This window comes from Hibiscus syriacus, unplaced genomic scaffold (genome assembly GCF_006381635.1).
Source record: "Hibiscus syriacus cultivar Baekdansim isolate YM2019G1 unplaced genomic scaffold, ASM638163v2 tig00002077_pilon, whole genome shotgun sequence".
In the NCBI taxonomy this organism is placed as follows: domain Eukaryota; kingdom Viridiplantae; phylum Streptophyta; class Magnoliopsida; order Malvales; family Malvaceae; genus Hibiscus; species Hibiscus syriacus.
This window is the reverse complement of record NW_024061909.1, coordinates 19,233-45,175: the sequence shown is the minus strand read 5'-3', so window position 1 is coordinate 45,175 and position 25,943 is coordinate 19,233. Positions and strand designations below refer to the sequence as shown.

The 25,943-nt window shown below is 40.1% G+C and overlaps 2 pseudogenes; one reads left to right on the top strand and one right to left on the bottom strand.

The window, feature by feature from the left end:
* Nucleotides 1-466: 466 nt before the first annotated feature.
* Nucleotides 467-1,439, top strand: LOC120137628 (annotated as a pseudogene).
* A 3,087-nt stretch (nt 1,440-4,526) lies between these two features.
* LOC120137637 lies at nt 4,527-11,640 on the bottom strand (annotated as a pseudogene).
* Nucleotides 11,641-25,943: the final 14,303 nt, after the last annotated feature.

The following is a 25,943-nucleotide window of genomic DNA, read 5'->3' as shown; positions in this document are numbered from 1 at the left end:
GATTGTTGTTATTCTTTGAGGTACCGAGTCCAAACACCGTGTATGAAAATTCATTGACAAATAATTGGAAGTATTTGAACATGTACTACATTGTATTCGCCTCAGATTTATTAAAAAAATAATTAAAATCACATTTTACTGCATTATCCTTTTTATGTATTTTTATAAATTTAACTTTCTAGCGTTAAATTAAAAAAATATTGATATACAAAATAAAAGCCCCCGTTATCACAACAAGGCCATGCAGAAAATGAATATACGTATGTATATAATTTTTATGTTTTTTTATTTTCTTAAAATTTTATAAATTTATATTTTTTATTTATTTTAAGTTTTATATATTTGTCCACGCATCTCTGCATGCTTTTGTTTAGCTTAAGGGCCTTAGGTCTCATAAATGCCGACTGTGTTTTTTTTTTCCTTCCATTTCCAGCTTCAAATTTCAAAGCCAAAAAAAGCTGTGTATATGTGCGTTCTTGCTGCAATGAAAGTTGTTGGAATTGGGTTCTTACTAAAAGTGTCCATAAGAATCGTGTTTGCTGCTTTCACCTGCATTTTTGCCTTGGGTAATCGTCTGTATCATCTGTTCGATTCATCTGCTTGAAGAACTCAAAGAGATTTGTGTGTGTGTTTTTGTAGAAGGGGGTATAGTGGGAACAGTTGTTGGAGCAATGAAAGACCAAACAACTGAAATTGGGTTCCTCAAAGGGGCTGGGATTGGTGCTGTTGCATTCAAAGCCGTTCAATTGCTTGAATCATTGGCTTATGGGGTCTTTATCAAAGGTATAGTTACCATTTACCTTATGGCTTATGCCAGTGCTAATTCAATTTTGATAAAACCAAGTAGAAACATTTGGCTTTGGTTTTTGGTTTTTTATAGGTAGCCTTATTAATTAGCTTGGTAAATGGGAATGTCTTCATCGATTGGGTAAGTCCAGCTAGCAGTGCTAGGTTAACTTTCTCGGAAGCCAAACAAGATCATGTAGTTTTCTTTTAAGCCTTAATTTGTTGACTCTTCCATCTCATGTTTCTAGATGAGCTCTCTGGATTCAATGTATAGAGAAATTGCAGACATTTATGATGTGAATGGAGCAAAGGGTTTGTCAAGAAGCTGCATTCAAAAGCTTCCGATGCATGAATTTCGATCCAGTGAACAGATAAAATGGAACGATCTTGATCAACCTTGTTGTTCAATTTGCTTACAGGTGAGAAATAAGATCAATTGAGAAGAATAAAAATCAGATGAAACAGGAAATGAATCGTTTATATGATTTTTGCAGGGTCTAAAGGATGGAGAATTGGCAAGAAATCTTCCAAGATGTGGCCATATATTCCGCTTGGAATGCATAGATGAACGGCTGAGAAGGGAAGGCACTTGTCCAATGTGCGGAGAACATGTGTTTAATGATGTTGAGGAATTGGCCAAATGTATAATTTGAAAGGAAATTGAAAGATGATATTTGATGCTTTCATATAGGGAGGGGCCAGTGCTAGGATTCTAATCGTTTTATTTAGACCTAATTATAAAAAAAAGTGTCCAAACTATGTATTTTTTCTCTTTTAGATGCTTTCGCGTGACACTATTATTTTAAGTGTCTGATCAGGTACGATAGTTAAAAAATTTGTTAAAAATCAATCAACTAATCAATGTTTGACACATGACCTAATTTTTTATTTTTTTATTAAAAAAAACAAGATTAATAATTTAAAAAAACTCAATTTTTTTATTTTTCAAAAAATATTTCAAAATTCATAAAACTTTAAAAATATCCCTAGCTCCAAAATCAATTCTGTCACCGACCATCATTGCCTTCGGTGATCATCCACTCACTCGTCAAGAACCAATCCGATTGAGATTTAGGGATTTGGGTCTTGTGATTAGGGATTTAGTATTTGGATTTATGAATTTTTGGGGATTGAGACTTATGACAAAAGGATGATTGGCCGAAGACGGGCGGTAGGCAGCCGATAAGGACAGTGGACAAACAACGACAAAGCTGATGCTTTCATATTAAAGATTTTAATTTTTTTAAGATTTTAGAGAAATTTTGAGTTTTTAACAATAATAATGATGATTTTAATCTTTTTAAATAGTAAATTTTAAAAAATTATAAATACATGTGTCACATTTTAAGTGGTTGACAAAATTATTTTAATTATAACGACAAATCAGACAGTTAAGATATATCTTTGAAAATGGGCCTACTTTGATGGAAAGAAAATGTTAGACGAAAAACGAGACAAAATTTAAGTAATTTTCTACATTAAGCCTTTTATTTAAAAACTTAATGGAATCAAATAGTCAAGTAATAATTTATTTATTTCAAATTCATTTAATAATATTCGAAAAGGATCAAGGGACTGAAATCAATTAGGGTAAACTACATAGTTGGTCACTAATATTCGGGTTAGTTTTCGTTTTTCCCACTGATGTTTCAAAAGTTACAAATCGATCACTAATGTTATCAATTGATTACTCAACGTTAACAGTCGTTAACAGGCGTGATGAAAAACATAGTTGGCGCGTTAAATGCTAATATGGATGGGTTGACTGCCACGTTAGAGAAAGGGTAAACTACAAAAATGGTCACTAATGTTTGAGTAAGTTTTCATTTTCTCCACTAAAGTTTCAAAAGTAACAAATTGGTCACTAACGTTGTCGATTTGTAACAAAACAATTACTCGTCATTAATCTCCATTAACATGGGTGACGGAAAACATTCGTGGCTCATTAAGTGCTAACATGTCAACCTTTTTGTCTGTTTTTGTCACTTTCTCTCTTTCTTTAATCTCATGTTTTACTTTTTTTGCTTTAAAAATATTATATATAAAAACCCTCAATTGCAAAATAGCTTTGGTTACTTTAAGCCTTGTGATCAAAAGACTTTTTTACGACATCATTGTAAACAAGCTGAACAAAAATTGTTTTATCCATGCCCTCGTGCTAGCGATGTAAAGAACGTAAACTCCATTAGAGTTATTAGTTTTGAGTAAATAAATTATTTCTTGCTTCTCGTTGTCTCTACCAACATACTCCATAGCTTCATCCACCACAAAAATAATGGAATGCGATAATAAAGATCAATACATTCAACACCAAGACATTTCAAGCTACCTTCACAAGCTGCCCGCACATAAACAGGATCACCCTTCTGATGATCATAAGTTAAACAAGTAAAAAATAGTTGGATTAGAAACCATATGAGTTTTATGAGGATTTAGAAACACCACAAATTAATTCGAAGAGAAAATTGAAATTTATGATTGGTGCAACCTATAGCGGGATTAATTGCAAATATTATTGAAAATGTACCTCCCATGATCCAATCACAAGCAATAAAATGTCAACTCTATTGGTGAAACTTAAAGTCAAAGAAAAAGAAAGTTACAGGTTCAAATAAACAAGGAGGGGGACAATATTATTCAAAAAAAAGGAGGGGTTTAATTACTAGTCTCGCCCATCATGTTGTTCCAAGTATACAAACTTGAGGTCTAATTGTCTGGTCATTTTGTTCAAGATGTGTGGGTAAAATGAATTCGAGGACTAGTGCATACTATAATAAAGAATAAGAAACTGAAGGTATTCATTGTTGAGAGAATGCAAACAAATTTGAGTAGATTTATTGGTGAAGTATTCATGGTATCATATTTTAATGATGTAATATCGTGATTAAGATTCATTTCGGAGTTAATTGAGCTTTTGATTACGGTTATGGTATCTTCCTTCCAATTATGCTGACAGGTGAAAAATGAAGTTTACGTCCTCTCCATCTTTGGCATGGGGGCATGGGTAAAACAACTCATGCTTAACTTGTTTACAATGATGTTAGCTTAGAAAAAAAATTATCACAAGATTTGAATATGTGTTTTCAATAACTTTGATCCCCTTAAAATAATCAAAATTATTTTACTATAGAGGGTTTGATCGACCAAGGAAGAGTGATTTTACTGAGATATTTTTATAGCAGAAAAAGTGGAATATGAGCTTAAGGAAAGAGAGAGTGTGACGAAGAAAGCGAACAAAGAGGTTGACAGGTTAGCACTTAATGGGCCACGTAAGTTTTCGATCACCCACATTAATGGAGGTTAACGGCGAGTGATTGTTTTGTTACAAATTGATAACGTTAGTGACCAATTTGTTACTTTGAAACTTTAGTGGGAAAAACAAAAATTTACTCAAACATTAGTGACCATTTGTGTAGTTTACCTTTTTCTAAATTGGCAGTCAACCCATCCATGTCAACAGTTAAAGCGTCAATTGTGTTTTTCGTCACGCCTGTTAACGTTGAGTGACCATTTTGTAACCAATGATAATGTTAGTGCCCGATTTGTAACTTTTGAAACATCAGTGGGGAAAACGAAAAGTACCCCAAATATTAGTGATTAACTGTGTAGTTTACCCAATCAATTATTGCCACCCCTGCCGGAAGTCCTTCAACTTGAAATTCAGAAATACATCGCTTATACCAAAAGAAAAATACAAGGAAAATGTCAAGTATTATTTAAGACTAGTGTGAATTTGTTTTTCTTGAGTGCAAGGGGTACAGTATAAATTGGTTTGACGATTACAAAGAGAATGACTAAGCCTCCCATACAGCATTACAAATAGAGTTCCAAAGGTGGTGAGCCAACTGTTTCATCAAGAGCGCATCGAAGGATAAAACCAAACTCTCGGTGGTGCACCAGCAATGGAAACAAGAAGAGGATCATCTGAGAATCCGGACAGATCATTCATATGCTACCTCGACTTTGAGCTAGCAGCACAGGTTGCCTAATATCAGGCGAATACGCTTTTGCAGTTGAAAACACGGCCTGCTTCTATGTCTTCTGTTTAAGGATGTGGCGTAATTGGACCTTCTCTGTTTCCATTCTTGCCTCCACAAGTTTCGCTTTCAAACTACCCTTTGGTGGACCACGAGGCCATTCCATGCACCCTTTCATCCCTCTGGTTATGTCGGGTGAACCCCACTTTCCCCATAAGCCCGACCCTCGATCTGGGGACATCATACCGCTGCCGTTAGATGACTTCCATCCATTGTTCCTCTTACTGCAATTATCTTGTAATTTTCACCATTGTTTGGACCTGATCTCCAAAGCCTGGCTACCGAAACCTTCTTCGACTCTCTAGCTGGTAAGGAACAAACTTCACTAGTTTCCGTGACTGAGGAATCCCCACATGCATTTTCTTCCCAATCAATTCCACTATCTGAGAAAGTACTAGCCCCACAGTTCTTGTTTACCGATGCAGATGAACAACTAGAGCACTCGTCGTCAACATGGCTGACAGTTTCCCACCCGCTCTCCTCTTCTTCTGTCTCATCCTTCTGACCAACATATGCATTTGAATGTCTCGAAATGACGCCTTTTTTCATCATGTTCATTTCAGGACCATGTCAACTTTCGAGGCATAGTTGGCCGGGCTATGTGCAACACGCAGTTCAATTTCCCTTTCACTGGCTTCAGCTAAAGCTATGTCTCCAAAAACTGCGAAAATGTCATCCGGGTTTGAAGGCTCATATGTAAATTCCTTGATATCTTTAACAGTAACTGACGCAGCAGCTTGTCTAATCGCTTCTTCTTCTCTCATGTCTTTCGCATCGAGAGTTCCAGTTCTAAACCTCAGAAATGTCTCCAAATCTGCTACAAGCTTGTTCATTTGCGAATATCGCTCTTCAAGTGCTACCTTTGCATCAATGAGCTTCATTTGAACACGTTCTTCACGCCAGACCTCAGCCATCTGCAACATCTTTCTTTCCTCGTCGACTTCCTCTCGATGCTTCATGGAATCTCTCCTTAATGCTTCGACTTCAGCCTTGTCTTCTCTGATTTCCTTAGCAAGCTCATCACATACTTCTTCAATCAGTTCTCGGGCCTTTCTTTCCTTTTCAAAGTCCTGCACGTATTGCTTTGCTGATGACTTGGTAGCGGCCAACTCATTCACCAATTTCGAATTAACAATTTCAAGCCTCTGACGGTTTTTCTTTTTCCGGCTCAATTCAGCTTTGATGTCATCAACAAATGCACGTATTTTCTCATGCTCTCTGCTCCGCCATGCACCCCTTTCCTCGCTAACTTTCCTCAGGAACTGCTCGAGGTTCTTCTTGGATGACTGCTGCTCAGTCTCAAGTTCCTCAATCCGAGATCGAGCCTGCTCTAACTCAGCTTCAAGGGCAGAAACAATTGATACTGCACTTACTTGTTGGTCAATACACTTCCCGTGGCAGTAGAGTTTAAGTGCATCATCTGTTGCTTTTAAGCCGACAGGATCCCACTTTGTAGCTCCCTCAATCGCCGAGTTTGAGAATGGAATCGAATGCTCAATCTTAGAAAGGAGAAAAAAGAAACAGCTTAAAATCAGAAGTGTAAAGAAAAAGATACTCACCGCCGGTTTTGTAGTGTATTAGAGCAAGCTACAACCTAGTTCGAAGAATAAATACACAGATCAAAGCGATACGCTCTCCCCGATTTTCTTACAAACATCGCCGTTCCAAGCGATTAGATTAGTTCATTAGCTGATTGAACTAAACTAATGTCGACTCGAGTAGTAATAACAAAATAAGTCTTTCTATTCTTTCCCATTGGAGCTTGTAAGGATTAAACAGGCCTTAACAGGCACTGAGAATGTTTATGGTTTTAATAGAATAAAACCATATCTTTCCAAAAGGATTAGCTTTTCATACCACTAAACACATAATTCATCCTGCATTTAATCATCAGGGACCAAGTCTTCGGAACGCCACAAACAATTTTCCTTTTTCTACTATGAAATTACGACCACATGGTGGAACATGACACAAAACATAAAGATTTTGTTTCCTATGTGATTTCCTATTCAATGGTTTGTGATATTGATCATATCAATTGAGAATTGGCTAAGGAGCTCGGTGAAGCAGCATACCTTACGAAGTAGGCTGTTCTTCGTGCCGGGGACGGAGCTAGGGCTCGGTAAGGTATCCTTTGTAACTGAACTGTAAATTTTGTCTTTGTGATGATGAAGAAAAGGAACATCCATAAACTCATCACCAGGCTGCACGAAATCACAACACAATGAGCTCAAATATCTTGAAATCGCAATCGTTAAATTCAACCGATTGTTCGAGATGCAGCAAGCGGGTTAAACTTCACATGAAACAGAATAAGCAGCATATTTTTCAGAAGCAATTCAAAGAATTGTAGAATGTATTCATGGAGAATCAAGCAAATCATAAACAAGAACAAACGGAATACCCCTTCAGCTACAGAAATCCAGTAAAGCCATGCACATTAAAAACGTCTCATAATTAGAAAATATAAAATCATAAAATTCATTATTCAATGCAAATCATAACAACAGATCAATCAATTGCATTTAGCAAATACTTAAATATTAATTTCTGAACAGCAATGGGAATATAAAAGATCAGCATTGTTCTTCAAATTTAATCAACAAATTAACAACAGATCTTTGGGCCATAAAACGATTAAAGAAAGTCTCACCTTAAACCCCAACCGTTCCCTCGTATATTCGACGGGGGTCACCGTCTCCGGCAAATGAAACCGCCACATTACGGCTGCAACTCTCTTTCGTCGTCCCCGAGTACCAGCTCTACGGCCACCATCTTCCTCCTCTTCAAGCTCCGCCTCAACTCCACCGCCTTTCTCTCTCTCCTCCGTCTTCCATTTCAACAAAGGAGTATCCGGTCTGCTGCGCCTCCCCACCAACGGTGCACCAACCCGCTTCTGCCTGGTGTTCTGCATCTTCCGTTTCGTCGTCAGCTTGAGATCTACGTCCATTGGGATCCACCCCGGAAATGTAGCCGGTAAACTCGCTTTCCCCGCACCTTCATCCCTCTCAAACTAAAACATCTTCCATGAACATTCCCAAAAAAAAAAAAAACTCGTCCTCTAAGAAGAAAAAACAAAACAAGTAAATAAAAACAAAAATTGTTCGTAAATTTACTTCATTTCCTTTTTTTTCCTTTGTGAAGTGTGCGAACGTGAAGCTGGAATAGAAAATAAAGAGAAAAAAAACAAACGAAAAGCGAGAGAAAAGGTAAGATGAAAGAGGATTGACATGCAGTGTGGGATTGTATTATTTCTTTCACTGCTGTGTACTGGATAAAAAGAAGAAATCTACGTGTATAAAAATACGTTCTTATACGGTCAACGTATACTGGGAATTCGGGACGTGTCGATACGATGCCGTTTACAGGTCAACAAGGACGCGGCTTTGCACGAGCGGCCGGTAGATGGCAGAGAGACGTTGTAAATATTTTTTTGAATGGGGAAATTAAACGACTTCGTTTCTTTTGGTTGGAGAGTATTATAGGATAAACTACCCTATTGGTCACTGGCGTATGAGGTCGATTACATTCTGACAACTGAATGAAAATAATTATCAATTCAACTCATTTTGGCGTCAATCAAGCTACCCTTCGCTAATCATATTAACGAAATTTATGATGTGGTAGTTTAAAATTTTCATAAGAATATATTTGATCTTCATTATTTATGTATTTAATTAATTCAATTCAAAATTAAATTAATTTAACAAATTTAATCGTAATTCTATCAATTTGATCATTACACTTTCTCATCAGGACCTTGTAACATGACCTCCTTGTTTCCATTTTTAAAAAAATAAATTCCATTAGGATTCAATCGCGTCTTCAATTACAGTAGATTTAATACAACCAGGCTCATCATAATAAAACCAGAAAGAATTGGGATTCGACAAAGCCCATTGAGCAAGGTTGTGAGCCACCTTGTTTGCCTCATGGTTTGCATAGTGAACTTTAAGCCCCTTATTAGCTCCAATCAATCCTCGCGCTTCATTGAGTAACAATCCAATCCTGGATAAGCCATTGCATTGCTCTGCTTGGCTAGCCTAATGATGATGGATATTGCATCCCCTTCAATGATAACGTTGTTCCAATCGTTTTCCAAAGCTAATTTAATCCCTTGTGTAAACGCTTCTACTTCAACGGATTCAACATTACATGGTGGTGATAGTTGTTGACACATCCCTCCTACTATTATTCCATGGTTGTCCCTAGCCACCACTCCAATAGCAACCACATTTCTTGAGGGGTAAAAAGCACCATCTATATTAACCTTCATAACATCTTTAGGAGGTTTGGTCCACTTCTTAGTAAAGACAGAGGGGTAGGCTTGGGATAGTAGTTTTCGTTGTGCTCTGGAAAATTAGAGCAAAGGTTCCAAGCTGATATGATCACTTCTCTATCATTATGGGTTTCGTCATCATGAACAAATTTGTTTATTTTGTTCTATATGTTCCAGAGGAGAACCACCAAACTGGCGAGGTTGATATGGTCCAGTTGGAAAGCAACCTAGTCAAGCCACGCTTTACAGAACGTACCCTTCCAGTTGATGATACTGGTTCTTATACCTGAGAGTTGCATCGTGGCTTTCGATCTTGGGTATTCCTTCAGGGCATGAATAAGGGTTTCAAGCACATTCCCACAGAAGGGGAACAATCATCCAGTGATCCTGACCTTATTTAGCTTTTCTCTCATTGGTACTGCATAATGACAGACCCTCCAACCGAAAAATCTTGATTTTTGGAAAGATGGGTAACTTCGTGAGATTCTTCCAAATTCTCTCATTGTCACTAGGAATTTCCTTGCCGAGAAATAGCTAATTGTACCCCAGTTTTGCCGAAAAACACCCCATTGAATGATGGCTCCAAATGAGAGTATCCGGACTGGTTGGGGTAATTAATGTTCTCATGACACAATTGACATCCTCGAGTCTGAGGACGTTTCTAACTTTGTCTTCATCCCATCGTGGTGCCTTAGGGAGTATGAAGTCCAAGCATTTGATTGAGTTAGTTTCGTTATCCTAATCATTTTCAGACCATTGAATGGGTGAAAAGTCACCCCGAACATCTTTGAACATTCTAACCTTCCCTTCCATGCCCACACACCAAAAAAATCCTTCTCTTAAGGCTTTTTTTTGGTTTGAAAATGCTCGTCCAGGCATAGGAGGCTCTATCACCAAGTCTGGCATCAATGATATTTTGCCTAGGGAAGTATTTTGCTTTCAAAACCTTTTCAACCAGAGACTCAGGATCTTGTATGATCCTCCACACTTGGTTGCCTAAGAGTGCAAGGTTGAACATCTTGAGGTCTCTGAAACCCAGACCACCTTCTCTTTTTGCTCTATAGATCTTATCCCATGAGACCATGGCACATCCCCTTTTGTCCTACTTCCCAGACCACCAAAATGATCTCACTTGAGTGGTGATATCATCTATGATCCCTTTTGGAAGAAGATAACATGACATCGTATACGTTGGAAGAGCTTGAGCCACCGATTTAAAAAAAAACTCCCTGCCTCCAAAGAAAATGAGGTTCTTTTTCCATTCATGCATTCGTTTGGCGGTATTATTCCAGACAAAGCTAAATATGTTTATCTTAAGCTAAATATGTTTATCTTCCGCTTACCGACCACCAGCGGTAGCCCAAGGTAGGATCCTGGGTTATCTTTTTCAGCCACTCCAAGTATCTGGAGGATGTTGTCTTTATGCTCTCGAGAAGTGTTAGTGTTGAAGTAGACACTAGATTTGTCAAGGTTGATCTGTTGACCCGATGATACTTTATAAGTACTGAGAATGTCTTTGATCTTCAAAGCTTTATCAATCGAATTTTCAATGAAAAAAATATAGTCATCAGCATAGAAAATATGGGTTATCCTTAGGCCTCTCATATTGGCTTTGAATCCTTTGATCAGTCCACCTTACCGTGCTTTGTTAAGTAGAGATGACAGTCCATGTGCTAAAAAGTGGAACGAATATGGGGAAAAAGAGTCTCCTTGTCTAATTCATCTTTCCGGGGTGAAAGAATTCGATAACTGACCATTAATTATAATTTGGGAAGACACGAAACAAACACACTTTCTAATAATAGCAATGAAAGACTCTTCAAACCTCAACTGGTCCATGATAGCAAACACAAAATTCCATTCAACTCTATTATAGGCTTTTTCCATGTCAAGCTTAATGGTTGATCCTTTGTTTGGGAGCCCTTGAGGTAATGGATAATTTTGTGGGCAATAAGGAAGTTATCAGAAATTCTCCTTCCCGGGACAAAGGCACATTGGTTGGTTGTAATACATTTAGGCATTAGCTGTTTTACAGACAACAACACAAAGACTTATAGGTCTAAAGTTTTTCATTATCCTAGGGTTATCAGACTTAGGAATAAGGACAATGATCTTCTTATTAACATAACTAAATCAACCCTATCATTCAACAAATTGAGACAAAAATTAATAAGATCAGGGCCAACAAAATTACAAAAAGAGCGAAAGAAGGAACCTGGAAGGCCATCGATTCCTGAAGCTTTGTTGGGGCTACTTTGTGAGAAAGCAAGAAGAACTTCTTCAGTGGTGAATTCTCGGTTCAGGTGCGTGTTATCCTCCATTATGATGTATTCCTCAATGGAGTTAAGGATCAAATGAGGTGTATCCGACCTGGAAGAGGTGAAGAGATAGGTGAAGTAACCAGTAGAGATGTCAAATACTTCATCTTGGTTCTCTATCCAGACTCCATCAGCATCTTTCATCCCTTTAATCATGTTTTTCTTCTGTCTTTCATTAGTTCTTGCATGAAAGAAGATAGTGTTCCTACCTCTATCTTCAAGCCACACAACCCTTGATCTCTGCATCCGAAAGGTTTAATCTTTATCGATCAGATCCTTACTCTTTTTTGTAATTGTAGACACCCTCTATTTTCATCCATTTATGCGTAATAAACATATATTATTATTCATTTATTTTTATATTTTACAGGCCTAAAATCACATGTGGTCCAGCACACCATACCCAAGTCCCACGTGACCCAACGTACGTGAGCAGCCCACAAGTTTCCAGAACCCTAGCTACACACCTCCTGGCAGCGCCGTTTCCACCCATTCGAAATTCCCACAGCCGTACGTTTCTCACCCACAACAGCCCGCGTCTTCCGGCTCAAGGATCTCGGTCATCAACAAACAATAAACAACACTCATTAGACTTCTAGTGAGATTAGGAGTCTAAAAATATATTTTCTTTTAACACTATAAATATAATGTAATCCATACTGTATAGGGATACGAAAATCCTACGGAAATACCAGAGAAATATAGAAGTATTCGAAGCTATTGTAATCAGTTTGAAAAAAAAGGAGGGGTGTACACAAAAAAAAAAGCATTTGTAAATCGTAGAGGAGCATCAATAAAAGGTATTTTTACCTCGTTTCATTTCGGTTGTTGGGTGTAATCGGCTTCGGCCTTCGTTGTTTCTCACTGTGCTTTTCCATTCGTTTTTAAAAAAAAAACCTCATAAGAGGAGATTTGGCCGAGGATCCAAGGGGGGAAAAGTCGGGATCTTTCTTTTAGATCTACCCCCGAGGCCTAATTTTTTGAAAAAACAGTTTTGATATTCGAAGAGGGGAGAAGAAAGACCTTCGGAAAAATCAATTTTTTTAAGGTTTGCCACCGATGAACGGCGGCCGGCGCCGCTCAACGATGGCCGGCGAGGCGGCAAGGGGCGGCCGTTTTCTGGGTTTGTTGAGACCCACGACCTTTGTTCTTGAGACTCAAGAACACTTGAGAGAAATCAGAAATGGGGGGGGGGCTCTCGAACTGAAACAAGGAAGGAAAGAAGATATTAAACGTTTTTTTGGTTTAAAATAGGGTAAACCACGGTTTTGGTCCTCCTTTATTTAATCCTTCCATTATAACCCCTAATTTCTCTTAAAATCGATCCCCACTTCTGTTTTCATTCAATTCGGTCCCCCACATACTTTATTATTATTATTATTTTTTTTATTTCTTAATTTAAACATTAATTATTAGCATTTATATGTATTTTTTATTATTTATTTTCTTCAATTCCATTCGGTATGTTAATACACATATGTTTATATTCTATGTTACTACCATATTTTATTATTAACTATATATACTTTTAATATTTTATTACCGTGTACTTTTTGCTTGCCACTTGATTATCTTTATTATTTTTATAAGTCATTATGTATATATATAAATGTATATATTTAACTAATATCATTATCATTGTTCTTTACGTATGTAATTTTTCTTTCTTTCCTTTTTCTTTCCTTTTTCTTTCCTCCCCTTTATTACTATTAACGTATCTATATATTTTCTTTTTATTTTTATTTGGTTTCCTTCATATTTAATTATATGCATATATATATTTCTTTGTTCATTTTTAATTATTAAGTATTATATGATATGGGGCTTTTTTTTTCTGTTTGTTTTCAACTAAAGTTCCCCCTAATTTTCGGTGGGATGATGGGGGGTAGGTTTCATTTTTTTAAATATTGAAGTGATGGGGGTAGGTTTACTTTTTCTTATATTTATTATGCATATGTGTATATAATTTATATGTTTTGATAGTACTTTGATGTATACGCACATGTTCCTTTTCTAGTAGTGCGATATGTAAATATTATTTCTTTACCTTTCTTCTTTATCTTATCTTATCTATTTATTTATTTATTTAATTATTTATTTAGTTTTTTTTATCTTTGATTTATGCACTCATATTTATTTGTTTATTTATGTATATATTGTATTTGCTTTTTTTTTATCTTGTTTTACTCTTTTTCCCCTTTATTTTATTTTCTTTATATTATTTGTTTTCTTCACTCTAACGCATTCACTTTTAAAAGGGTACAACTTTCAAATCAACTTACGGTAAGAAATTCGGATCGATATTTTACCCTTCAATTTAAAATTACAATTTTCTTAATTAAAGACAACTGAAAATTACATAGTACCGAAAGGGCAGTTCAAGGGTGCTAATCCTTCCTTAGTTGTAACCGACTCCCGAATCCGACATATCTTTGGTAAGACGCAGATTAGGTAAGATATAAGGTATCCGATTAACCTATTTATTTTTAAATAAATAATCGGTGGCGACTCCAATCCATTTTTCAAGTCGAAGCCCAATTCCGGGGCCCAACCGAAAGACGGTTGCGACAGCTTGGCGACTCCGCTGGGGACGCAGGTAAGTGAGTCAGGCTAAGGTAATTTCCAGTTGTCTGTTTAATGAAAAGGGTAAGTTTGAACTTTAAGGTAACATTTCGATCCTTATTACTTACTTTTGGTTATATTTTTTTTCGAGTAAATAGTTGGACTGACCGTTTTCTAATGATTTCAGTTTTCCAAACTTTTTCATCCAAAGGCTCTATACCCGAGCTCCGAACCCTTTAAGTGGGGGTGAAAGCGACGCATTCGTGTGAATATATTCACCGCATATGCCTAGCAAGTAGCCTTCGGGATTCATATACCTTATGTCTTCGTGTGAATTTATTCTCCGCATAGACATAAGGGAATGTGTCCCCTCGAGTTTAACTTAGTCCACACAAGCCTATGATGGGTTTAGGACTAAGGGTCTGGTAAGCCCAAGGGGGCACCAGCAAGGAGAACTCGGGTACCGTTTTTAGAACCTAAACCAGGAGACTTCGAATAGAGCCTACCCCAAAACCACATTCCAAAACCTAGGACAATTGTTTCCTAACCATTTGTTTTTTCTTATGTTTTTATTGCCATTTATTTCTTGTTATTTTTATTTATTTCCATTTATTTTTATTTTACTAACCATTTGCCTTTGTGTTTGTTTTTAGCATCTGCATCGTAACAAGAGGCCATTGATCCCTAAAAAGACGTTCATTACGCACAAAATAATCTGAATTAATGGATAAAGGTGTTGTAATACAAGAGATTAAAAACCCTGAGGTACGACTATGGTCCGAGAAGACTCAGAAGGAAAAGGGAGACAGTCTTCAAGACAGCTATGTGTCAGAGCTGGTTAGCTACGCCTCGATCAGCCTAAAACAGAATGACATACAAGAGCTCCGGGACATCTGGGACAGTTGGAAGAATGAGGTAAAACAGAAGTTCAGCCAACGATACGGTGATGTTGCACTTCTGCTTCATGTTAAGATTGATGAGCCCTTAATTAGAGCCTTGATTCAATTCTGGAACCCGGGATACAGTTGCTTCACCTTTAACCGGGAAGACATGGTGCCCACCATAGAAGAATACACTACACTGCTGCATTGTGAAAACATCAAACTCGAGCGTGCCTACCTTAAGCACATTAAAAGTCAACCTTTCAAAAATGCACTAGCTAAGGTTGCCGGAGTTGATGAAAAATGGGTAACTGACCGAGCTCGATGTAAGGGTAGTGGAGAAGGAATCGCTTGGCTTCATATCAAACAACTAATGAAGCACCATCCCGATGAGTGGAAGACAATAGACCTGTTTGCATTAGGTCTGTATGGTCTAATTTTATTCCCAAAGACCTTGGGATACATCGATGCCACCGTAGTGGAGCTATTCGAACAACTCTCGAGAAGAGTCAATCCAGCACCAGCCATCTTGGCTGAGACCTTTCGATCTCTCAATCATTGCCGAAGAACTGGCGGAGGAAGATTTTCCGGGTGTATTCAGCTCCTTCAGGTCTGGATTCACAGCCACTTCTGGAAGACTAACGGGGTTGCCTACCGCCGTTTCAGCACCACCTATTCACCTCTAGGCGAATTCATCACCTTGAAATGGCATGAAGGCGCTTCGAAAGAAAAATGGATGAAGGTATTTACGCATCTTCAGGACCGGGATATTGTCTGGAGAGCCCCCTGGCTATTTCTCAGTGACGTTCTTTTCCGATGTGGTGACTCTGACACTGTGACCTTACTTGGACTTTGGGGGAGCAGTTGGGTATGCTCCGCTATTAGCACTTAGACAGTATGGAGCACGTCAGTTTGTCCCAGCAACATGCGGGTTAGCTGGGTCAGAGTTTGAGTATCACAGCGACAGCTATAAAAAGATGATCAAAGAAACAGCCGATTCGTGGAGGAAAGTATTCCGGATGGATGTTGTAGCTGCCAGAAGCATGCTCACTCCGGATTATGTGGAGTGGCGAAGATTGAGAAAGAATGACAATATCCCGGTGCCAGACTGTGATGACACCCGGACCATGGAAGAACATCTCAGGCATGTCCCTTCTGAACTCGAGATAGCTAAGACCGAGTTTGAGGCCGTAAATAATGAGCTGAAGCAAAGAATAAAGGAACTTGAAGCTGAACGTTATCAGTGGAAGCTTGATGCTGACTCTCAGAAAGATCGAGCAGAAAAACTGGAAAGAGAACAAAAAAGAGTCCGTTTTGAGCTCGAAGACTTGAGAAAGGGGTATCAAGATAAGGTCAAGGATAACTCCAAATTAAAGGTAACCTCCGAATACTGGAAAGACGAAGCTCATAGCCTGAAAAGGAAGTTTGAGGGGCCTGATGAGAAAGCTTGGAAGGAACAGATGAAGACTGCCCAAAGACGCTTGGCAGATAGTCAATATCAGAACCAGCGCTTGAGAGTTCGGGTAGCTGACTTAGAAAAACAACACGAGAAAGATGGCAAGACAATAGCTGAGTTAGAAGCTATTGTAGATGGGTTCAAGAGGCAAGCAAACGAGCTTCAGATGGTGCCCTTCGACGGAGGATTACAATGGCGTTTTCGTTGGGAACAAGCACAGCGAAGGGTGAGGGCCCGAGACGCAACCATCCGAGATTTCCTGGATCAAGTGCAAAAAGCAGCCCGTCATCTTCACGGCCTAGCAAGGGAAGCTGGTGTGGTTCGACAAGGCATTCAACCAGTGACAGATGAAGGCAGAAGACTTGTCAACCTATTGGAAGCTGTTCGGGGTCTAGAGGATTTAGTCCGAATATACCTTTAATCTGTCTTTATGTCTCTAAAAAGATAAAACATTTTTGTCTGAATAAGGATTATTTATAATAATGAACACTTTTCTGGATCAATGCCTCCAATTGCATACATCATACATTGCATTTCTTGCATTTTATATTTCATGTTTGTTTATTTTATATTTTCCATGTTTTTACATTCATATTAACTAACAGAACATGTCTCAGACACCGAGCTTACCACCGCAAGCATCAGATACACATCACCCGCACAATACTCGAGCAAAAAAGAGACAAATGGAAGCCAGAATGGAGAAGATCGAAGAACACATGGCAAGACTTCAAAAGGAACTAGAAGATAAGATGGCTCAGAACAGTGAAAGCACTCTTGAGTCCATCAAGAAAAATCAGGAGTCCTTGGTCGACCAAATCGTAGCCAAGTTGTCAGGTCTACAGCAAGCTAGTGCATCAGGGGGCATCTCCTCCGAGGGGGTGGCCATACCACCAACCCCGCAAGTGGTTCTCTCACCCGGAATATTACCCGGGGACGCATCTGCTACTAAAGGGAAAGCAGCACTACCCGGGGACTCATTCGCTACCAAAGCGAAAGTTGCACCTGCTGTGAAGATACAAACTTCTACAATCATCCCTGATGATCATCCGGATGATTATAATGTCCCAGACTTTGACGAGGAAGATAAAGCTAAAAAGATGGAAGAAAAGATAAAAATATTAGAAGATCAAATAAAGATGGTCCAGGGAGACCATGATTATTATGGAGTGGACGCAATGGAGCTGAGCCTAGTTCCAGACTTGGTGCTTCCACCAAAGTTTAAAGTTCCTGAGTTTGAAAAGTTCGACGGGAACAGTTGCCCTTCAGCCCATATTACTATGTTCTGTCGAAAGATGACAGGATATGGCGGGAATGACCAACTCCTAATCCATTGTTTTCAAGAGAGCCTGTCCGGTTCAGCTATTCGGTGGTACAACCAGCTTAGCCGAACTCATATCAAGACGTGGAAAGACTTAGCCAAGTCTTTCTTGGAGCAGTATAAGCATATCAACGATATGAGACCAGACCGGGTCATGTTGCAAAGCCTAGAGAAGAAACACAATGAGAGTTTCCGGCAGTACGCACAGAGATGGAGGGATTTATCTGTGCAAGTTCATCCACCCTTGGATGAAAAGGAAACAAGAAAGCTATTTGTACAGACCTTGAAGGCACCTTACTTCGGGCACTTGGTAGCAATCACGTCGGGAAGTTTCTCAGATTTAGTCATGGCCGGTGAAATGATCGAGTTGGCCATTAAACAAGGAAATATTGAGGGAGGAGACTCCACTAAAAAACCTCCCATGAAGAACAAAGAGCGAGAGATCAACAATGTAAACACCTACAGTGTTAACAAAGGGGTAACGATCTCAAGCTCAAATTCCACAGCAGCTGTACCATCCTGTACTTCTAGACAGAACCAGAGAGAACCAAGAAGAGAAAGGGAAAGGGAACAGTTTGACCCCATTCCCATGACGTATAAAGAATTATACCAACAGCTCTTCGACACTCATGCAGTGTCGCCTTATCCTATGAATCCAATAAATCCTCCTTACCCGAAATGGTATGACGAGAGCGCTCACTGTGAATACCATGGCGGTGTGCAGGGGCATTCGATTGAAAGTTGTCTCGCATTCAAGAGACTTGTGCAACGAATGAGAAACAAGAATTGGATCACTTTCAATTCCGGAGCACCAAACGTCGCCCAGAATCCCTTGCCCAATCATCAGGAGACAGGAATTAATGCCATTACTACTGAAGGGGGAAGGAGAATTAAATCAAGGGTTTCGGAAATTGAATCTCCTTTGGCTTGGGTATAGAGCCAAATGGTAAAAGCAGGATTTCTTGCACCATATTCAGATACGATAGAAAATGAAGATGGTAACCATTGTTGTTACCACAACAAAGAAGGGCATAAAGTGCAAGATTGCCCAGAGTTCAGATTGTTAGTCCAGCTCATGATGGATCGAAAGGAGTTGGAATTCTACGAAGAAATTCAAGATTCTTGGGAAGCAGATGTTTGTGCCACCGGAGAATCATCAGATAGAAAATTTGGTAGGGGTAGTCCTTTGATAATTACCCCTAAGGCAAGCATGACAGTGACAACACCAGCCAAGGTGGTAATCTCCGCACCGCGGCCTTTTCAATATAAGGACAATCGGCAAGTGCCATGGAAGTACGAGTGTCAGGTGAGCACTTCCGGAGGAGGTAATAGTAAAGTGGGGCAAAGACCACTGGAGCCATTCAAAGAAGATGTGCTAGTCGTCAATGAACCTATAAAGGAGGAAGAAGCTAAGGAGTTCCTCAAGATCTTGAAGCACAGCGAGTACAACATTGTAGAACAGCTCCACAACTTACCTACACGTACTTCAATGCTAGCACTATTTTTAAACTCGGAAGCACACCGAGAAGCGTTGTTGAATGTCCTTAATCAAACGTTCGTGCCACAAGACATACCAGTCAGCAAAATGGATCGACTGGTGAACAATATTCAAGCTGATAATCTCATCTCGTTTTCAGATGATGAGATTCCATCAGGAGGAAGAGGCCGAACGAAGGCGTTACACATTACTACCTACTGTAAGGGGCACGCTTTACCAAGTGTCTTAATCGATAATGGTTCAGCCCTAAACGTGATGCCTTTGATTACATTGAAGAGGCTACCAATAGATACCTCTCATATGAGAGCTTGTCAGAATGTGGTCCGAGCATTTGATGGGACCAAAAGAGAGGTAATCGGAAAGATCGAGATACCATTGACCATTGGACCAGCCACCTATGATGTTGAGTTCCTTGTGATGGATATCATGCCGTCCTACAGTTGTCTTTTGGGAAGGCCGTGGATTCATCAAGCAGGTGCAATACCCTCCACGCTGCACCAGAAAGTCAAATTTGTCATTGATGGGGCCTTAGTAATTGCCAACGCTGAGGAAGATATCGTAGCAAGCGTGACCACGGAGGCTCCATACATCGAAGTAGACGAGGAAGCGGTAGAATGTTCGTTCCGCTCCTTGGAATTTGTGAATGCCACATTCGTGGCAGAAGGAAAGAGGATCCCAAGACCTCGACTCTCCAAGTGCACAAGGATGGAGATCAAGCAAACCCTAGGCCGAGGCGCAAGAACTGGGAGAGGTTTTGGGAAACATTTGCAAGGAATGATCAACCCTGTCCGTCCTATCCCAAAATTAGACCAATTTGGGCTCGGTTTTCAGCCCGGTTATCATGAAAAGAGAAAGGAAATTCAAAAGAACCGGGAGAGAAGGATAGCCAGATTGACTGGAAACGAACTCCAATGGAAGCCTATGACATTCCCGCCGCTCTTCAGAACATTCAAGTCAGGTGGTTATGTGTTTGAGACCACCATGTCCGAGTTACAAACGGCTTTGGAAGATCTGGACGTTAATGCCGTGACCACAGAAGATGTTGACAACGGAGATAGATCCGGGATATGCCTTCTGCCACATGGGTTCGTGCCTAGCAGTTGGTCGGTGGAAGAACTACCTGTGGTTTACAAGAATCTTTCAGAGTAATATTCGAACTATCCCTATTTGCCTATACCCGGGGCAATAGGTGATCTTTTGTAAGGGTGAATAAATGTTTTGTTTAAGTTTAATAAAGGATGCATTTTTCTTTTCCATGGCAAACAAACTTTTCTTTTATTTTTGAATTCATTCTCTATCTCCTTCATTCCAGTACTTCATTTCCAGTTACTCTCAAAATTAGTTCTTGACCGTTCCGTGTGGGATATTATCCTCTCACACATGCACATTTTCCTCCTTTCAGGTTCCCAGATAACGATAATGTGGGCACTAATGACCCTGATCCGGAGGTGGATTTTGAATCAACCATTTGTCTTGGGGAATTTGAAGAATGCGATAATGAAGAAGAGTACAACTTACCTACCGAATTGTTGAGAATGATAGAAAAAGAAGAAAAGCAAATACTGCCGCATGAGGAGGCGATCGAAATCTTAAATTTGGGCACTGAGGAAGATCGAAAGGAGGTTAAAATCGGCACAACTCTTTCGATTGAAGCAAGAAAAAACCTGATAGCCTTACTTCAGGAGTACGAAGATGCGTTTGCTTGGTCGTATCAAGACATGCCGGGACTAGACACAGATATGGTAGTTCACAAACTGCCAATCAAACCAGAATTCAAACCTGTGCAGCAAAAACTGAGAAGAATGCGACCAGAAATGCTCCTTAAGATCAAGGAGGAAGTCAAGAAGCAATTTGATGCCGGTTTTCTCCAAGTAGCCAAATACCCTGAATGGGTGGCCAACATAGTGCCTGTGCCGAAGAAGGACGGGAAAGTGCGCATGTGTGTCGATTACCGGGACCTTAATAAGGCCAGTCCCAAGGACAACTTTCCTCTGCCACACATAGACACTCTGGTGGACAATACGGCCGGGAACGCCTACTTTTCATTCATGGATGGATTCTCGGGGTACAATCAGATCAAGATGAATCCCGAAGACATGGAGAAGACCACTTTCGTCACAATGTGGGGAACTTTCTGTTACAAAGTGATGCCTTTCGGATTAAAGAATGCTGGGGCGACATATCAGAGAGCTATGGTGACCCTGTTCCACGACATGATACACAAAGAAATCGAGGTTTATGTCGACGACATGATTGTCAAGGCACAAACCGAGAGTGAACATGTCAAGAATCTAAGGAAGCTCTTACAGAGATTGAGAAAGTTCCAGCTGAGACTAAACCCTAGCAAGTGTACCTTCGGGGTAACATCTGGAAAACTACTAGGCTTTATAGTCAGCAGGAGAGGCATACAGGTCGATCCAGATAAGGTTAAGGCTATCCAGAATCTACCTCCACCACGAACCCAAAAAGAAGTCTGAGGTTTTCTGGGCAGACTAAACTACATAGCTCGGTTCATCTCTCAGTTAACCGACAAATGTGACCCCATCTTTCGTCTCCTCCGAAAAAATAGCCCTGGAGCATGGGATAAAAATTGTCAGATTGCATTTGAGAAGGTAAAAGAGTATTTGTCTCACACTCCTGTCCTGATGTCCCCTATCCTAGGAAAACCTCTGTTTTTGTATCTCTCCATATTCGAGAACTCCATGGGGTGTGTTCTGGGTCAACATGATGAGTTTGGGAAGAAGGAAAGAGCCATCTACTACTTAAGCAAGAAGTTCACCGATTGCGAGGTCCGATATCCTCCTATTGAGAAGGTTTGTTGTGCCCTGGTATGGGCTACAAAAAGACTTCGACAATACATGTTGTATCACACCACTTGGCTGATTTCCAAGTTAGACCCTCTAAAATACATGATGGGTGTACCTGCTCTATCCGGAAGGCTAGCCCGATGGCAGATGCTTTTGTCTGAATTTGACATCGAATACGTAAGCCAAAAAGCGGTAAAAGGCAGTGCCATATCCGATTTTTTGGCAAGCTGAACTGATGAGAGCTATGAGCCGCTGGACTTTGATTTCCCAGACGAGGACTTAATGGCCATATCTTTAGAGGAAGCAAGCATTTCAACGGACGGTTCCTGGAGAATGCACTTCGATGGGGCATCAAATGCACTAGGACATGGCATCGGGGCAATTCTAGTCTCCCCAGAAGGGAGTCACTACCCATTTACCAGCAGACTGAACTTTGATTGTACCAATAACATGGCAGAATATGAAGCCTGTATCTTGGGAATTCGGGCTGCACTGGGGCAAAATATAAAGACTTTGCGGGTGTATGGAGACTCAGCCTTAGTAGTCTATCAGCTCCGAGGAGAGTGGGAAACCAAGGATATAAAACTGTTGGAGTACCGAAAACTAGTGTTGGATCTGCTCGAAGAGTTCGACGAAGTCACCTTCCACTACGTGCCTATAGAAGAAAATCAAATGGCTGACGCTCTAGCTACCTTGGCAGCCACATTCAAGGCTGGCGGGGAGTCTGAAATGATGCCAATTAACATGCAGTCGTATGAGTACCCAGCTCATTGTTACCAAATTGAAGAAGTGAAAGACACTAAGCCTTGGTACTACGACATTCTGCAGTATATCAAGCATCGGAGTTATCCAGAAAAAACCACTGAAATCGAGAAGAGAACCCTTAGAAGGTTGGCAGCTGGATATGTCCTTGACAGAGAGGTTTTATACAAGAAAAGCCATAACCAAGTTCTGTTAAGGTGCGTCGATGCTGAAGAGGCAAAAATGATAGTGGAAGAAGTACATGATGGGGTTTGTGGAGCACATGCAAATGGGCATATGATGTCAAGACAAATAATGAGATGCAGATATTTTTGGTCCACACTGGAAAGTGATTGCATCAACTATGCTAGGAGATGTCATAAATGTCAGATTTATGGAGACCAGATAAATGTTCCACCCCATCCGCTTCATGTAATGACGTCACCATGGCCTTTCTCTGTGTGGGGCATGGACGTTATCGGGCAAATCCATCCGAAGGCTTCGAATGGTCACCGTTTCATTCTCGTAGCAATTGATTATTTCACGAAATGGGTAGAGGCTGCATCATACGCCAGTGTCACTCAATCCACTATTTGCAAGTTTCTGAAGAAAGAAATTATATGTCGGTATGGTCTACCCGAAAGGATTATCACCGATAACGCAACAAACTTGAACAACAAGATGATGAGTGCTGCTTGCGAACAGTTCAACATAAAACATCACAATTCCACTGCTTACAGACCAAAGATGAACGGAGCAGTAGAAGCAGCAAACAAAAATATTAAGAAGATAGTGGAAAAAACAACTGAAACTTACAAAGACTGGCATGAGAAGTTGCCTTTTGCTTTGTTCGCTTATCGAACCTCGGTACGAACTTCGACTGGGGCAACTCCATTCTCACTAGCCTATGGAATGGAAGCAGTGCTACCCATTGAAGTCGAGATTCCGTCCCTCAGGGTCTTGTCAGAAGTCAAACTGGATGATGCAGAGTGGGCACAATCCAGATATGATCAGCTTAATCTGATAGATGAAAAAAGACTGAAAGCCATTCATCATGGTCAAATCTATCAGAAACGAATGATCCGAGCACATGACAAAAAGGTGCGCCCGAGAATATTCCGTGAAGGGGATCTAGTGCTAAAAAGAATTTGGCCAGTCCAGAAAGATTTCCGAGGAAAGTGGACGCCAAATTGGGAAGGACCTTATGTCGTGAAGAAGGCTTTCTCCGGAGGAGCCCTTATCCTGGCTGAAATGGACGGACCTGAGCTGCCACATCCCATTAACTCGGACGCAGTCAAGAAATACTTCGCTTAGGATGAAAACCCGAGAGGGCGTCCAAAGTTGAAAAAAAAAAAAGAACGTTTAGGGTGAAAACCCGAAAGGGCACCCTAAATTGAAAAAGAAAAAAGAGAAAAAAGAAGAGAAAATAAGGTGGGTTCAAGATGAAAACCCGCAAAGGGCGTCTTGCAACCAAGGATGGGTCCAAGTTGAAAACCCGGAAAGGGCGATTTGGATATTAATGGTGGAAACATCCCGGCACATGAATCTTCTACGAACTCAACAAATCGGAGAAATGTTGCACCCTCCCAAACGTTGTCGCTTTTTCAAAGATCCTTTGGCAAAGGCTGCATTCAAAGTCACCAAACGGTTTCTCAACTCAGAAGTGCCCACGTTATCGAGATCTAAGACATTCATTTACACATCATTGTGTATTCGTTTTCTAGAATGTTTGCCATGTATTATTTGTTCTTCTCCTCCCTTATGAATAAAGACCATCTTTCCTCCAATTCCTTTTGAGCATCTTGAATTAGATTTAAACATAATGGTTTATTTATTTTTATGAAAGATAATCGCATATTACTGTACAAAGATTCATTGAAAAGTACAGGTACCCAGAAGCTGATCAAGGCCCACGCACATGCTTGAGATGGTTGAGGAGCATCTTTAAAAAAAAAAAAAAATCATCAAACATTTGAAGAATTCAAGATCAGAAATCGGAACTTCAAGCTCAAGAGTCAACAACGACAGGCCACCGGAGAACTCTCCAGAGCTCAGAATAACATATGTTGCATATGCATTTTAGGCATACCTAAGACCATGACATCCATAACATCACATATATGCATATCTTTACAGGTTTTACCCAGAGCCAATTTCAACTTCACAACGAAGGATATTGGACTCCAGATAACGCAAGTTCAACTTCACGACGAAGGGACCGCTGATTGTCAACAAACATTTCTCAATTTCAGAGCCGATTTCAACTTCACAACGAAGGATATTGGACTCCAGACAACGCAAGTTCAACTTCACGACGAAGGGACCGCTGGTTGTCAACGAACATTCCTCAATTTCAGAGCCAATTTCAACTTCACAACGAAGGATATTGGACTCCAGACAACGCAAGTTCAACTTCACGACGAAGGGACCGCTGGTTGTCACCAAACATTTCTCCATTTCAGAGCCAATTTCAACTTCACAACGAAGGATATTGGACTCCAGACAACGCAAGTTCAACTTCACGACGAAGGGACCGCTGGTTGTCAATAAACAACTTCTCAATTTCAGAGCCAATTTCAACTTCACGACGAAGGATATTGGACTCCAGACAACGCAAGTTCAACTTCACGACGAAGGGACCGCTGGTTGTCACCAAACATTTCTCCATTTCAGAGCCAATTTCAACTTCACAACGAAGGATATTGGACTCCAGACAACGCAAGTTCAACTTCACGACGAAGGGACGGCTGGTTGTCAACAAACAATTTCCCAGTTCCAGAACCAATTTCAACTCCACGGTGGAGGATATTGGACTCGGAACAATACTACTCACTTGGATTTCAACTTCACGATGAAGGATATCCAGTTCCCAGGCTCAACTTCAAGACGAAGGGGCCATACACAACTTCACAACGAAGGGTATCATGCCCTAACAGATGAACCCAACCTCACGACGAATGAGTCATCTGTAACACCACAACACCAAAGTCTTCAAGTCAAGTTTCAGCTTCACGACGAAGTACCTTGAGCCAGAAGACGATTCAGAGGCCACTTGTCAAAAAACTTTGAGCTCGGTTTCAACTTCACGACGAAGGATTTCGTGCTCAAAATTTTCCAGTTTTGACCCAACTTCACGACGAGAGAGTCGTTTCGTGATCGACAAGCCAACTTCAACATCGGTTTTCATCTCTACGACAGGGGACCTTCGATATGGATGAAACTTGTGTCTATTAATCTTTGCTCCATTTTCGTTACAC